This window comes from Trichosurus vulpecula, chromosome 3 (assembly GCF_011100635.1).
Source record: "Trichosurus vulpecula isolate mTriVul1 chromosome 3, mTriVul1.pri, whole genome shotgun sequence".
Lineage (NCBI taxonomy): Eukaryota > Metazoa > Chordata > Mammalia > Diprotodontia > Phalangeridae > Trichosurus > Trichosurus vulpecula.
Window position 1 is genome coordinate 105,965,176 of NC_050575.1, and position 14,865 is coordinate 105,980,040.

At 39.0% G+C, this 14,865-nt stretch overlaps 1 protein-coding gene across 1 annotated transcript in view; it reads left to right on the forward strand.

Moving 5' to 3' along the window:
• Positions 1-14,865, forward strand: part of ZHX3 (zinc fingers and homeoboxes 3) — a 167,185-nt gene that overhangs the window by 42,681 nt on the left and 109,639 nt on the right. The window lies entirely within an intron of this gene.

The following is a 14,865-nucleotide window of genomic DNA, read 5'->3' on the forward strand; positions in this document are numbered from 1 at the left end:
TCTAGATAATACGTAGTTGTAAGGACAACCTGTGTAGTTGGTTTATCAGTACCTCATATTGGCCAGACATTAAAGATAGACAATGAGCTGGATTCAGAATTGGAGGAAGAGTGGGTTGGATTGCATTTAGGAAACTGCATATGCACTTTCAGCTTCCAAAATGCTTCTTAACCCAGTAAAATTGAGCATAATCTTTCAGGAAAGGAGATGGATATTCAGTGAAATAGGGGACTTCAGACCTTCCTGATGAAAAGACCAGAGCTCAACCGAAAATTTGATCTTCAAATACAAGACTCAAGAGAGGCATAATAAGGTAAACAGGAAAGAAAAAAGAACATGTTATTAAATAAGGGAAACTGTTTACATCCCTACATGGGAGGATGATACTTGTAAATCCTGAGAATTATATCTTTAATATGATATTTAAAGGGATATACATAGACAGAGGGTATGGGTATAAGTCAACTTTGATGTAATGATAAAAAAATAATTAAGGGGTGAAAAAAAGGATTGTGCTTGGAGAAGAGGAAAGGAGGAGCCAGAAAAGTGTAAATTACATCACATGAAGGTATGCAAAGACCTATTACAGTAGAGAGAAAGGAGGGAGGTGAGCATTGTTTAAACCTTACTCTCACTGGATTTGGCTCAAAGAGAGAATAACACACACACTCACTTGGCTATAGAAATCTATCTTACCCATTAGGAAGTAGGAGGGGAAAGGGGAATAAAAGGGGGCTGATAGAAGGGAGGGCAGAGTGAGGGAGGTGATGGGCAGAAGCAAAACACTAGTGATGAGGGAAAGGGAAAAAGGACAGAGAAAAGCATAAATGGGGGTAATTGCGAATGGGATGAACCCTCCCATAAAACAGAAGCAGATAGAGTGGAATAAAAACCATAATCCTACCATATGTTGTTTACAAGAAACACATTTGAAGCAGAATGATACAGATAGAGTAAAAGGCTGGAGCAAAATATATTATGCTTCAGCTGAAGTAAAAAAGAACAGGGGTAGCAATCCTGATCTCAGACAAAGCAAAAGCAAAAGTAGATCTAATTAGAAGAGATAAGGAAGGAAACTACATCCTGCTAAAAGGTATCATGGACAATGAAGTAATGTCAGTACTAAACGTAATATGCACCAAGTGGTATACCATTCAAATTCTTAGAGAAGTTAAGTGAGTTACAGGAAGAAATAGACAGCAAAATTATACTTGGCGGGGGGGAACCTCAACCTCTCCCTCTCAGAACTAGATAAATCTAACCACAAGATAAATAAGAAAGAAGTTAAGGAGGTAAATAGAATCTTAGAAAAGTTAGATATGATAGACCTCTGGAGATAATTGAATGGGGATAGAAAGAAATATACCTTTCTCTCAGTGGTACATGGCACCTACACAAAAATTGACCATGTACTAGGTCATAAAAACCTTACAGTCCAGTGTGGAAAAACAGAAATATTAAATACATCGTTTTCGGATCATGGTGCAATAAAAATTACGTGTAATAAAGGACCATGAAAAGATATACTAAAGATTAATTGGACACTGAATAATCTAATCCTAAAGAATGAGTGGGTCAAACAACAAATCAGAGAAATAATCAATAATGAACAATAACAATAATGAAACAACATACCAAAACTTATGAGATGCTGCCAAAGCAGTTCTTCGGGGAAATTTTATATCTCTAAATGCTTACATGAATAAAATAAAGAGGAGATCAGTGAGTTGGACATACAACTAAAAAAGCTAGAAAAAGAACAAATTAAAAATCCCCAATTAAATATCAAATTAGAAATTCTGAAAATCAAAGGAGAGATTAATAAAATTGAAATTAAGAAAACTATTGAACTAATAAATAAAACTAAGATCTGTTTTTATGAAAAACCAGCAAAATAGATAAATTTGTTCCATTTGATTTAAAAAAAAATCAAATTACCAGTATCAGAAATGAAAAGGGTGAATTTACCACCACTGAAGAGGAAATTAAAACAATATTTAGAAACCATTTTGCCCAACTGTATGCCAGTAAATCTGACAATCTTAGTGAAAGGAATACTTACAAAAATATAAATTGCCCAGATTAACAGAAGTGGAAACAAAATACTTAACCCCTTTCCAGAAAAAGAAATTGAACAAACCCACCAGTGAACTCCCTAAGAAAAAAATCTCCAGGGCCAGGTAGGTTTGTAAGTGAATTCTACCAAACATTTAAAGAACAATTAATTCCAATACTACATAAACTATTTGGAAAAATAGGTGAAGAAGGAGTCCTGCCAAATTCTTTTTATGATACAAATATGGTGCTGATACCTAAACCGGGAAGAGCCAAAACAGAGAAAGAAAATTATAGACCAATTTCCCTAATGAATATAGACACGAAAATTTTAAATAAAATATTAACAAATAGATTACAGCAACTTGTCATGAGGATAATACACTAATACCAGGTGGGATTTATCCCAGGAATGCAGAGCTTGTTCAATATTGGGAAAACTATCAGCATAATTGACCATATCAATAACAAAATTAATAGAAATCATATAATTATCTCAATAGCTGCAGAAAAAGCTTTTGACAAAATACAGCACCCATTCCTATTAAAAACACTAGAGAGCATAGGAATAAATACCGAAAAATGATAAGTAGCATCTATCTAAAACTGTCAGCAGGCATTATATGTAACAGGAATAAGCTAGAAACATTTCCAACAAAATGCTTCTTGACATGAAAATCCATCTTTTTAATGCTAATATACTCCTGGTGAAGCTATATGGTTATAAATCATGAAATGCCACAGTGTTCAAAGAAATGAAATTGTGGTTATTCACGGAGCAGTGGAGATGTATGGAGAGTATGGTATAAGCAGACTACAGTATATTACCAGTGATAACTTGTGCAAGAAGTGACAGAAAAAGGTATCATCCAACAGTTATATAATCAGAAAAGGAAATAGACTAATTGTACGCTGTGAGAGCAAGCGATAACAAATGGATAGCCCCAATGCTACACTGTTACGAATGTAATGGCAAAAGACTTAGAAGAATACCTTCAGCACGTTGAGTATACCCTTATGGAGTATTTATGGGAAGACGTGGATAGGGAAGAGTCACAGAGGATAAGAAGGTGTGGATGAGCCAACATTACACAGTTTGAGGAAGTATTCATATTGATGAGGTTATAGATCCTCGAAGTGTTGGCTAGTGTAGGATCAATGAGAAAATGATAAGGAACTCTTTAGAAAATAGTTAGTTATGACACTTTCTTGTTCTGTTCAACTACTCTCAAGTATTTTTTTTTTCACTTTCAGCAAACAGGATTGGTTATTTTATTTAACTTTTATTGATATCTTTCACTTTACATCACCTACATTTCCCATTCTATCTCTCCCTTCACCCTGTCCCCAAGCTCCACCCCTTATACTAAAGAACTAAAAAAGCAGAAGGAAAACAAAATGTTTTGCCAAACAAAAAAGTCTAATATTATAGGCAGTATTTCATTGCATATAACTGTGGAATCTCTGGGTCAATGGACATGGATCTTTGAGTTATTTTCTTTGTAAAATTTAAATTGCTTTCTAAAATTGTTGGACCACAAAACAGCTTCACCAACAATTTATTAATGTACCTGTGCTTCCCACAACCCCTCCAACATTGATTGTTCCTATTTTTTTGTCATCTTTGTCCTTTTGTTGGGTGTGGGGTGAAAACTCAAGAGTTTTGATTTGTGTTTCTCTTATTATTAGTTATTTAGAACATTCTCTCATGTGGTGGTTAGTAATTACTTTGCTATTTTCTTTTGAGAATAGCAAACAGAATTGGTTTTGTTTCTTCGTTTGCCTTTATTTTCACTTTCAAGACCTTGGAAGTAGAGAATGAAGAGTCAAACCATGTGTATTATATAGTAGCTGCTATTACCTCCGTTGCTGGAGGGCTATTTAACTTTCTTTGTCCTGAAGAATGATATAATATTAGGAGAGCAAGAAATCAATGACCTGCCTATGCCCTTCAGCCATTCTTCCAGGGATATTTTCATACAGTCTCAGACTTCAGCGGATCATAGATGGATTTGATATTTCAATGTACTTCATCGGACTTTTTGGCTCTGTTTCCATGTGTTAGAAGAAACTCAATATACTCTTCCTTCTCCATCCTTCTTGAGTGAGCCAAACAAATTGTTTACAGCCATTTGGGAAAGCATGAAGGATATACTTTTTTAAAATGTCTCATCTATCCTTTAAAATTTTTTTATTTGGGTTGTATGTTTGCTTGTTCCCTCTCTCTAATCTTAAGCTATTGAAACCTTCAGACATCTTAAGATAATGTTAGTATTAATTTATTTGATGTGAGTAACTTTAAAACAAAATGTTTATAATCCAGATTAATTTCTATAGTAATAGTAATCAATTATAAAGTAATTATGACTCTTTTAAGGCATCAGTATAGTCCCAATACCCCCATTTTGAGAATAAGAAAACACTTCGGACGGATTTTATTTTCTTAGTTTAAATTCCATAGACTAATTTGGAATGTCTAATTTCTTTTTAAAGAAAATATAGGTTTTGTTGTAGTTCTTTATTTTCTTTTAAATAGTATTTTATTTTTTCCAGTTATATGTAAAAGCAATTTTAAACATTTATTTTTTTTATATTTTTTTTTCTTAATTTAAATTTATTTATTTAACATATTTGGTTTTCAGCATTGATTTTCACAACAGTTTGAATTACAAATTTTCTCCCCATTTCTACCCTCCCCCCCCCCCTCCAAGATGGCATATATTCTGGTTGCCCTGTTCCCCAGTCAGCCCTCCCCTCTATCACCCCCCTCCCCTCTCATCCCCTTTTCCCTTCCTTTCTTGTAGGGCAAGATAAATTTCTACGCCCCATTGCCTGTGTATCTTATTTTTTAGTTGCATGCAAAAACATTTTTTTTTGTTTTTGAACATCTATTTTTAAAACTTTGAGTTCCAAATTCTCTCCCCTCTTCCCTTCCCACCCACCCTCCCTAAGAAGTCGAGCAATTCAACCTAGGCCACACGTGTATCATTATGTATAACCCTTCCACAATACTCATGTTGTGCAAGGCTAACTTCATTTTGCTCCTTCCCAACCCATCCCGCTTTATTGAATTTTCTCCCTTGACCCTGTCCCCTTTCCAAAGTGTTTGTTTTGATTACCTCCACCCCCATCTGCCCTCCCCTCCATCATCCCCACCCCATTTTATTTTTTTTTATCTTCCTCCCTCTTCTTTCCTGTGGGGTAAGATACCCAACTGAGTATGTATGGTATTCCCTCCTCAGTCCAAATCTGATGAGAGCAAGGTTCACTCATTCCCCCCTCACCTGCCCTCTCCCCTCCTCACACAGAACTGCTTCCTCTTGCCACCTTTATGCGAGATAATCCACCCCATTCTATCTCTCCCTATCTCCCTCTCTCAGTATGTTGCTCTCTCATCCCTTAATTTCATTTTATTTCTTTTAGATATCTTCCCTTCATCTTCAACTCACCCTGTGTCTGCTCTCTCTCTCTTTTATATATACACACACACACACACACACACACACACACACACACACACACAGATATATACATACATACACATTCACTTATATATATACATAAACATACATATATATATATATATATATATATATATATATATGCATATTCCCTTCGGCTACCCTAATACGGAGGTCTCATGAATCATATATGTCATCTTTCTATGTAGGAATGTAAACAAAACAGTTCAACTTTAGTAAGTCCCTTGCAATTTCTGTTTCTTGATTACCTTTTCATACTTCTCTTGATTCTTCTGTTTGAAAGTCAAATTTTCTATTCAGTTCTGGTCTTTTCACTGAGAAAGCTTGAAAGTCCTCTATTTTATTGAAAATCCATATTTTGCCTTGGAGCATGATACTCAGTTTTGCTGGGTAGGTGATTCTAGGTTTTAATCCTAGCTCCATTGACCTCCGGAATATCGCATTCCAAGCCCTTCGATCTCTTAATGTAGAAGCTGCCAGATCTTGGGTTATTCTGATTATATTTCCACAATACTCAAATTGTTTCTTTCTGGCTGCTTGCAGTATTTTCTCCTTGATCTGGGAGCTCTGGAATTTGGTGACAATATTCCTAGGAGATTTCTTTTTGGGATCTATTTGAGGAGGCGATCGATGGATTCTTTCAATTTCTATTTTGCCCCGTGGCTCTAGAATATCAGGGCAGTTCTCCTTGATAATTTCTTGAAAGATGGTATCTAGGCTCTTTTTTTGATCATGGCTTTCAGGTAGTCCAATAATTTTTAAATTATCTCTCCTGGATCTATTTTTCAGGTCAGTGGTTTTTCCAAGGAGATATTTCACATTGTCTTCCATTTTTTCATTCCTTTGGTTCTGTTTTATAATATCCTGATGTCTCATAAAGTCACTAGCTTCCACTTGCTCCAATCTAATTTTTAAAGTAGTATTTTCTTCAGTGGTCTTTTGAACCTCCTTTTCCATTTGGCTAATTCTGCCTTTCAAGGCATTCTTCTCCTCATTGGCTTTTTGGAGCTCTTTTGACATTTGAGTTAGTCTGTTTTTTAAGGTGTTGTTTTCTTCAGTGTATTTTTCAGTATTTTTTTGGGTCTCCTTTAGCAAGTCATTGACTTGTTTTTCATGGTTTTCTTGCATCCTTCTCATTTCTCTTCCCAATTTTTCCTCTACTTCTCTAACTTGCTTTTCCAAATCCTTTTTGAGTTCTTCTATGGCCTGGGGCCAGCTCATGTTTTTCTTGGAGGCTTTTGTTGTAGGCTCTATGACTTTGTTGTCTTCTTTAGGCTGTATGTTTTGGTCTTCTTTGTCACCAAAGAAAGAATCCAAAGTCTGAGACTGAATCTGGGTGTGCTTTTGCTGCCTGGCCATATTCCCAACCAACTAACTTTACCCTTGAGTTTTTCAGTGGGGTATGACTGCTTGTAGACTAACGAGTTCTATGTTCCACGTTTGGGGGGGAGGTGCCAGCTCTGTCACACCAGCACTACTCCTTCCCCAAGAACCCCCAGCCCGGGCTGGGCTTAGATCTTCAACAGGCTGTGCACTCCTGCTCTGATCTGCACTTAATTCCTCCCACCAGGTGGGCCTGGGGCCAGAAGCAGCAGGAGCAACTGTAGCTGCCCCACCTCCGCTGCCCCCGGGGCTGGAAGCCAAACCGTGAACTCCTTCCACTCCTGCAGCTTTTCCCACTAACCTTCCTGCAGTCTTTGGTGTTTGTGGGTCTAGGGGTCTGGTAACTGCCGCACCTCACATATTCAGGGCGCTAGGGGCCCCATCCGCCCGACTCCAAGTTTGGTTGTTCCACGCCACTCAGGCTGGGCTCTGCTCCACTCCGTTCCCAGCTCCCAGCTCCGTGTGGAATAGACCTCACCCAGAGACCATCCAGGCTGTCCTGGGCTGGAGCCCTGCTTCCCTCTGCTGTTCTGTGGGTTCTGCCGTTATAGAATTGGTTCAGAGCCATTTTTTATAGGTTTTTGGAGGGACTCAGTACGGAGCTCACTCTAGTCCCTGCTTACCAGCTGCCATCTTGGCTCCGCCCCCAAACATTTATTTTTTAAAAAATTTTAGTTCCAAATTTTCTACCTCCCTTCTTCACCTCTCTCCTCACTAAGATGGTAAGCAATTTGATATGTTATATATGTACAATCATGTAAAACATATTTCCATATTAGTCATGTTGTGAAAGAAGAAACAGGCCAAAAGAAGAAAAACCATGAAAACCATGAAGTAAAAATAGTATGCTTCAATCTGTATTCAGACTCTATCAGTTCTTTCTCTGGATGCAGATAGCATTTTACATCACAAATCCTTTGGAATAGTCTTGGATTATTGCTAAGAAGAGGTAAGGCATTCATAGTTGATCATTGCACAGTGCTTCTGATACTGTGCACAGTGTTCTCCTGATTCTGCTCACTTCACTTTTCATCAGTTTATGTACATCTTTCCAGGTTTTTCTGAAATCCTCCTGCTTGTCATTTCTTATAGCACAATAGTATTCCATTACATTCATATACCACAAACTTGTTTAGCCATTCCGCAGTTGATGGGCATCCCCTCAGTTTCCAATTCTTTACCACCACAAAAAGAGTTGCTATAAATGTTTTTGTACGTGTAGGTCCTTTTTCCTTTTTATGATCTCTTTGAGATACATATCGAGTAGTGGTATTGATGGATCAAAGAGTGTGCACAGTTTGATTGCCCTTTGGTCATAGTGGAACATCTAGTTTCAACCAAAACCATATTTCAGGTAGGCCACAAAGATAACTGTCTTTGAAATCTGTATGATTATTCATATTTTTATCTCAAAATCCATCTCTTCAGTCATTTAAAAATGCTCGAAGTTAACAAATATCTTACTTAATCATATCTTTTTTTCTTCCATGACACTAAAACAAATGTAAAGAAGTAACATCAAGAGGGCTGGCGTATGCCTTAGTTTTTAAAATTAGATAACTTCCATAGTACATACTTCCTGTCTGTACCATTCATTTGATGTTTACTGTGTACTACTTGATATTGTTAGTTGCATTTTATGTGTGTGTGTGTGTGTGTGTGTGTGTGTGTATGTATGTATGTATATGTCTCATCTATTCAATTACATTGTTAGATTCTTGGAAGCAGTTAAACTATTTCTTATGCATATCCTCCATAGTGATTACATAGTGTCTCATATAGAATTTCTTTTTCAGTACTTCTGAAGATCTATGATTTCATTAATACGAAATATAACTTCTGCCAACACAGATCACAACTCTTCCATGTCTTAGATGGTCCTAAAAATTTTTAAATCAAATATAAAGGAAGCATAAAGACCCCTTGGTCTACCTCCTTCTCCATCTTGCAGGTTGGGTCCCTAGGGAAAAGGTACTCTGGTTTCACATTCCTAAAACTATATGTGTATTTAACTTGATTCTCATCACCCAGATGATACGATGACCTCAAAACAAAGGCATTTACTAAAATGGTGCAGTAAGAACAGTAGCAAAACATCTCCCCTATCAACCTGAGGTGTCTTCTTCTGCAAATACATATGGCATCAGTGGGAGAAGTAAATGAATAAAGAGTTCGTAAGTGGAGAAGCACGTACCTAGAGAGCATATTGCTAAGGCTATTTTAGGAGGGGGCAGCTCATGCCTCTGAAGCTCCAGGTCCTTTGATATCTTTGCTTTGCTCCTGCCAACCTTGGTGTCAGCCTTCAGGTTGTCGCTATCAGGTGCTACTGCTCTAATGCATGCTGCATGATACTGCTTTGTTACTTAGTGAGCTGTAGGCGTCACTGCTTCCAATTTGGGGCTGAGTTGACATCCTAGGATACTACAATGCGCTTTTTAAAGAACCAGAACTATTGTACACCCTGAGAACAGCAGGAATCTTAGCTCCAGGACCTGCTTTATCTTCAGCAGGACCCAAGTTCCAGGATTCTCACTCATCTTTTTAGCTGACTCTGTTTCACATGATATGGCCACATTCTTCTGCTGCAAGATACTATAGCCAGTTGCAAGAGTTGATTGAGAAATCCTCTCTCCCTCCTGTGCCCCCCACAAAGGGGGAGGAAAAAGATGGAGTAAAATGTCAAAAGCTTCCTCAAGAGCTAGATCCTTCCTTCACAATTGGCTCTCTTCTCAACTCACTCCGCCACTTAATTGCCAGAAGGTTCAGCTCTTTAGGCGCCCCTCCCCGCCCCCACCAAGTAATGTGGATCCTTGACCCACTAGAAGTTTTTGATCTTTATCAGTTGTCCCCATAATACTTTCAGCTTGATTGTTGAATTTCCTTCCTCTGTTATTCACGAAAACTCCTATACATCTCCTTTGTAGCTCCTTTATATAAATATTTTATTGATGCTCCTTTCCTCCAGCATCACTGTCATTTCCCAGGGATTCTCCCCATCTGCCTGCAAACCCTCCTGTATGACAAAGAAATGCAATTAAATAAGGTATCTTTCTGGATTTCTGCAGCCCTACTAAAGCTTATCATGAAGTGATAGTTTCGCTTGGTAAGTGGGAGAGAAGCAGAGAAGTGAGATAAACAAGTGAAGATGCGCTTCTGCTTCCCTTCCGTTTCAGAGGCCGAATTAAGCTAGAATCTTCAAGGGAGGATGATGAGTATCAGACTGACCTTTTCCCTTGAGGCAGACTGATGTAGCCATAAAGAGAATAATTGACCTCATTGTGCACAAGAAAAGATATAAACTGCAACTGGTTAACGCAGAGATGTTCTGTGTGTACAGCTGGCGTAGTCATCACTGGAAAGAGAACCTTGTCGGGGTAGGGATGTCAGTTCAGCTGAAGTGTGAGTCTGTGACAGTGGGGTTTGTGTTGGAAGGATAATTCAGAGACAGTCTAGGCTATAAATCCATGTGAGCAAATTGAGCTTCTGCCCTATCCCTCTAGGGTGTGCTTTGAGAGCCTCAGACATTAAGGAGGCTTTCTATCTACGATGATGCACTTAGCTAAGCTGCTATTTGGACAACAGTTTTCACCAGACTCATGCTGGAAACTTTTCCAACTCCACAGAATCTAACAGAATTTGCATTTTGCTGACATTCCCATTCCAGGAATGCTCCCTCTTTTCATTTCTGTCTCTTGGTTTCCCTGGCTTCCTTCAAGTCCCAAGCTAAAATCCTGCCTTCTGTAGGAAGCCTTTCTTACTTTTGCCTCTAATACCTTCCCTCTGTTGATTATTTCCTAATTATCCTGTAAATACTTTATATGTTGTCTCTAAAACTCTTTTGACTTTCTTAGTATCCCCAGTACTTAGTACAGTGCCTGGCAAATACGTACTGAATAAATGCTTATTGACTGGCTGACGTGGCCTTTGAAAACCTGAGTTTACTTCCAGGACATGATAAGTCAGTCAACAAGCTTTATTTATTTAGTGTTTACAATGTGCCCGGTGTGGTGCTATGTAGTGGGAATACAAAGAAAGGCAAAAAAATCACAGTCCCTGCCCTCAGGCTTACATCTAAATGGGGCCAGATAACACGTGCAAATGACTATTACATGCTGTAGCAAGGAGTGGTGGAGGGAGACTGGGAAAGGCCTTGGGTGGGTGGGGGAGGGGGCCGTTAATGCAGCCCAGAGTCTGGGGTGAGGATGAAGAGCATTTCATGAAAGGGAGATGGCCAGTGCAAAGGTATGGGGCTGGGAGATAGAATGTCACGTGTAAGGAGCAGCAGATAGGACAGTCACTGAAGCTGGATTGCAGAGAGAGAGCATGGAGGGTAGTGAAGTGTAAGAAAATTGGTTAGGGAAGAAAGTATCAGGTTATGAAGGACTTCAGAAGCCAAGCAGAGGATTTTATACTTGATCCTCGAGGTAATAGGGAACCACTGAAGTTTTTTGAGCAGAGGTGGTGTCATGGTCAGAACTGCTTTTTAGGAAAATCACACTGGAAATGAAGTGGAGAGACTGGAGGTGGGGAGACCAACCAGAAGGCTAGTACAAGTGTTTATACTTATACATAGGCACTCAACTAAGTATTTAAGTAACTAAAAGGGGGAAGATGTTATTTTAGGTAAAGAGAACAGTATGAGTAAATGCATGAAGGCAAACAGGAAAAACACAGAATGTATTTAGGGAATGATGGGTAGTTAAGTTTCCTAGAACTTGGGGAACCTAAGGAACATTAGGAAATAGATTGAAAAGGATAGACTGGAACCAGAGCATAGAGGACCTTGTATTTTATTTTGTAGGTAATAGGAAGTTATTGAAAGGTATGGGGTTTTGTTTTTGTTTTTATCAATGAAGTAGCATCATCACTTAGGAAACTTTTGAATCTATGTAGTTGAGATGTGATGAGGGCCTGAACATGGCTTTAGTGGCAGTGAGCATGAAAGGGAGAAACAGATTCAGGCGATTTAACTTGAAAGAGCAAAGACTGAACTCATTCATCTCATAATGAAATGTTAACAGACCCATCTGGAGCTGAATCTAGAAGTTGGAAATGCAGCAGAACTCCACAGCCTCCTGCCCTTTGGTGTTTTACTGGGAAGTGACCATGGGACCAGCAGAGCAGGACTTAGCAACAGTCACTGGGAAGAAACAACTCACCTCACCCACCTGTCCAGCAAAGACCAACCACCTGTCAAGGACTGCCTGCCATTTGAGATAAGCAGAGAGCAGGCCTGGTAGAAGCAGTGCACAAGTCTTAGCAACAGTTTTGATGTGAGGCGTAAGAAAGGAGGAGACTGATGACTTTTCACTTACTGGTAAATAAGAGAATCATGTTGCCATTAACAGATGAAGATAGGCAGTTGAAGGTTACAAAGGGATTAGTTTGCTTTTAGGCATGTTAAATTTGAGTTGTGGGGGATTGCACTTGAGGCACTTCCACCTTGCACAGCAGATTCCCCCAGTTAGGCTACCCCATGTTTCAGGGTACTCTGTAGGTCTGCATCCCCCACAATAGCAGCTTACAAGCTCCTGCTGTTGTGTTTACCTTTATTCATCAGCTAGAAAACATGATTAATTTAAAATCAGGGCCATTTAATGAAATTACATGGTAAGAAAAGTATTAATAAAATATTCCTTTCATAAACCTTGCGCACACTTTGCCACTAATATACATATTCCCACTGGGAAGAGAGAACACACCTAGGGGACATGCATGGAGATGTACATGTATAGGGAACAAGTATGATTTGGGGCACAAGCATGGAGGGTCAGAAAAATGAGCATAGTAAGACCCCTTTCTTCTGGCAGTGTCATTACACTGCTTCTACCAGGCCTGCTCCCTTATCTCGAGTGGCATGCAGTCTCTGCCAGGTGTGTGTTCTTTGCTGAACATGTGAGTATGGGGAGTTGTCTTCTTCTCCACTTTGTTCTCATATGACTGTCCCTGTTCTGCTGCTCCCATGTCACTTCCCAGTGTAACACCGCTGGGCAGGAGGAGTTCTGTTCCACTTCCTTTCCTGGCTTCACATGGAGTCCTCCACTGGTGCGTTAACTCTTCATTATAAGACAGCGGGTTCTGCCGTTGCTATTTAAAGTCAAATCAGCAAGCATTTATTAAGCTTCTGCTATGTGCCAGGCACATATCTCGTATCTGGAGATACAGAGATAGAAACAAAACACATCTTGCCTGCAAGGCGCTTGCATTCCACTGGAAGAAAGCAACATCCACACAAACAAATAGATTAAAATATATGTAAAGTAAATAGAAAATAATTTTGGCAGTAAGGTGACACTAATAGCATGTTGAAATAGGAAAAATCTTTGCTGGAAAAACTGGCAATTGACCTAGACTCCAAATCCAGCTTTTTATTCTATTGCACTACACTAGGTTAATGAGGCCCTGAAAGGGGCAGTGGAGTCCGGAGGTTTTTCTTCTACAATTCTTTTTAAAAGGTAAAAACATCCTCAGTGTCATTGGATTAGGGGTGGAGGGAGGGACCTTTTCCCCCAACAAAGTCTTGTTTCTTCAAGTTGTTTTTTGTTGTCGCTGTTGTTTTTACTGTAATGTCTATTTCCTCTATAGAAAGACATTCCTTACCCTAGGTCATGCCCTTTGAAACACAGTCAGAAACTCTCTAGCTAACCAGTGTCTTCAGGCTTAAATCTGTCTTTCTACCTGGATTTCATGGTCATTAATGGAAGGATCTGTATTGGAAGCTTCATTCTGACTTGGGAGTTAGAGGTTCCTTGTATTCTCTCTATTCAATTCCCAGTTGTTAAACTGCTGTTAAACATCTGTTCTAGGGACTTCTTTCACAACAAAATGCTTTTGAGGTTTCAGGTCTCCCATTTTTCAATTCCAAAATTCCTTCACTATCCCATGCACATGAGGTGGGGGGAAAGGGAAAGGCACATGTAAACAAACCTAGGAAGCAAGGCCCTTGTTTTCTGCCTGCCTAGCCACAGTTCTGCCTTTATTATGTATACATGGCCATCAACAAATCTTACATGTGTACATGGGACCTGCTCTACAATATCCAAATACAGATGTCTACTGGGTAATTAGAAATATGGGTCTGGAACTAAAAAAAATAAATGGTTGGAGCATAAGGTAAAGATTTAAATACCTTTTGCATAAAAGTAGTTGAATTGCATATCACAGGCATGACTTTTATAAAACCTTCGATATTCTAGCCTACTTTGCTCTTTTCCTTCCCGAAACTGCCTTCAAACTTCTAATCTTTTTCACATCATTTAGAATTTATTATGTACTGTCTTATATTTGTAGTACATGTTTTAGGCTACTTATTCCAACTCACACTTGCATTATCAAATTGGATCCCTAGAGGGCAGTTACTGCATCTCCCCTCAGGGTTCTTGGGGTAAACTCTGAGGGCGTGGAGGATGCTTTTCTACTAAAATAGTTCATTAACCCCTATGGGTGTGTATCCCTATTGATTATCAGTTAATAGTAATTGGTCAAACTTAATTAGCTTTTATAAATGGATATTAGTTGGTATAAATCATCCAAAAATCTGGGACACACTTCCCCATAAGTGTATACGATCTAGAGGAAAATGAGCTCCATCTGAGAACATAAGGAGGCAAAGGGGATAACTCACAGTACTTGGAAATCCTTCTGCCTTCTTCATAGAATCCTCATGAAGTTTTCCATAGGTATAGTATAACTTTCTGCTGTCCTTCCTCCTTTGGCCTGGGCTCCCAATGCAGGCACTCCCACTACTCACTGCTCCTTTGGAGACACTGCTAAGACACTAAGAAATCCAAGCTTTCCCATACCGTCTGATTAGAAGTGGATGGCAAGGAGTAATGCAGGGGTTCTTCATTCTCTTCCTCCCACCACTGGTTCCCAAGTAATTCCCTTTTAGAGACTAAACTGAACTCTTCTTTCCTCCAGGCTGCCAGACCCTAGAAAATGTGCG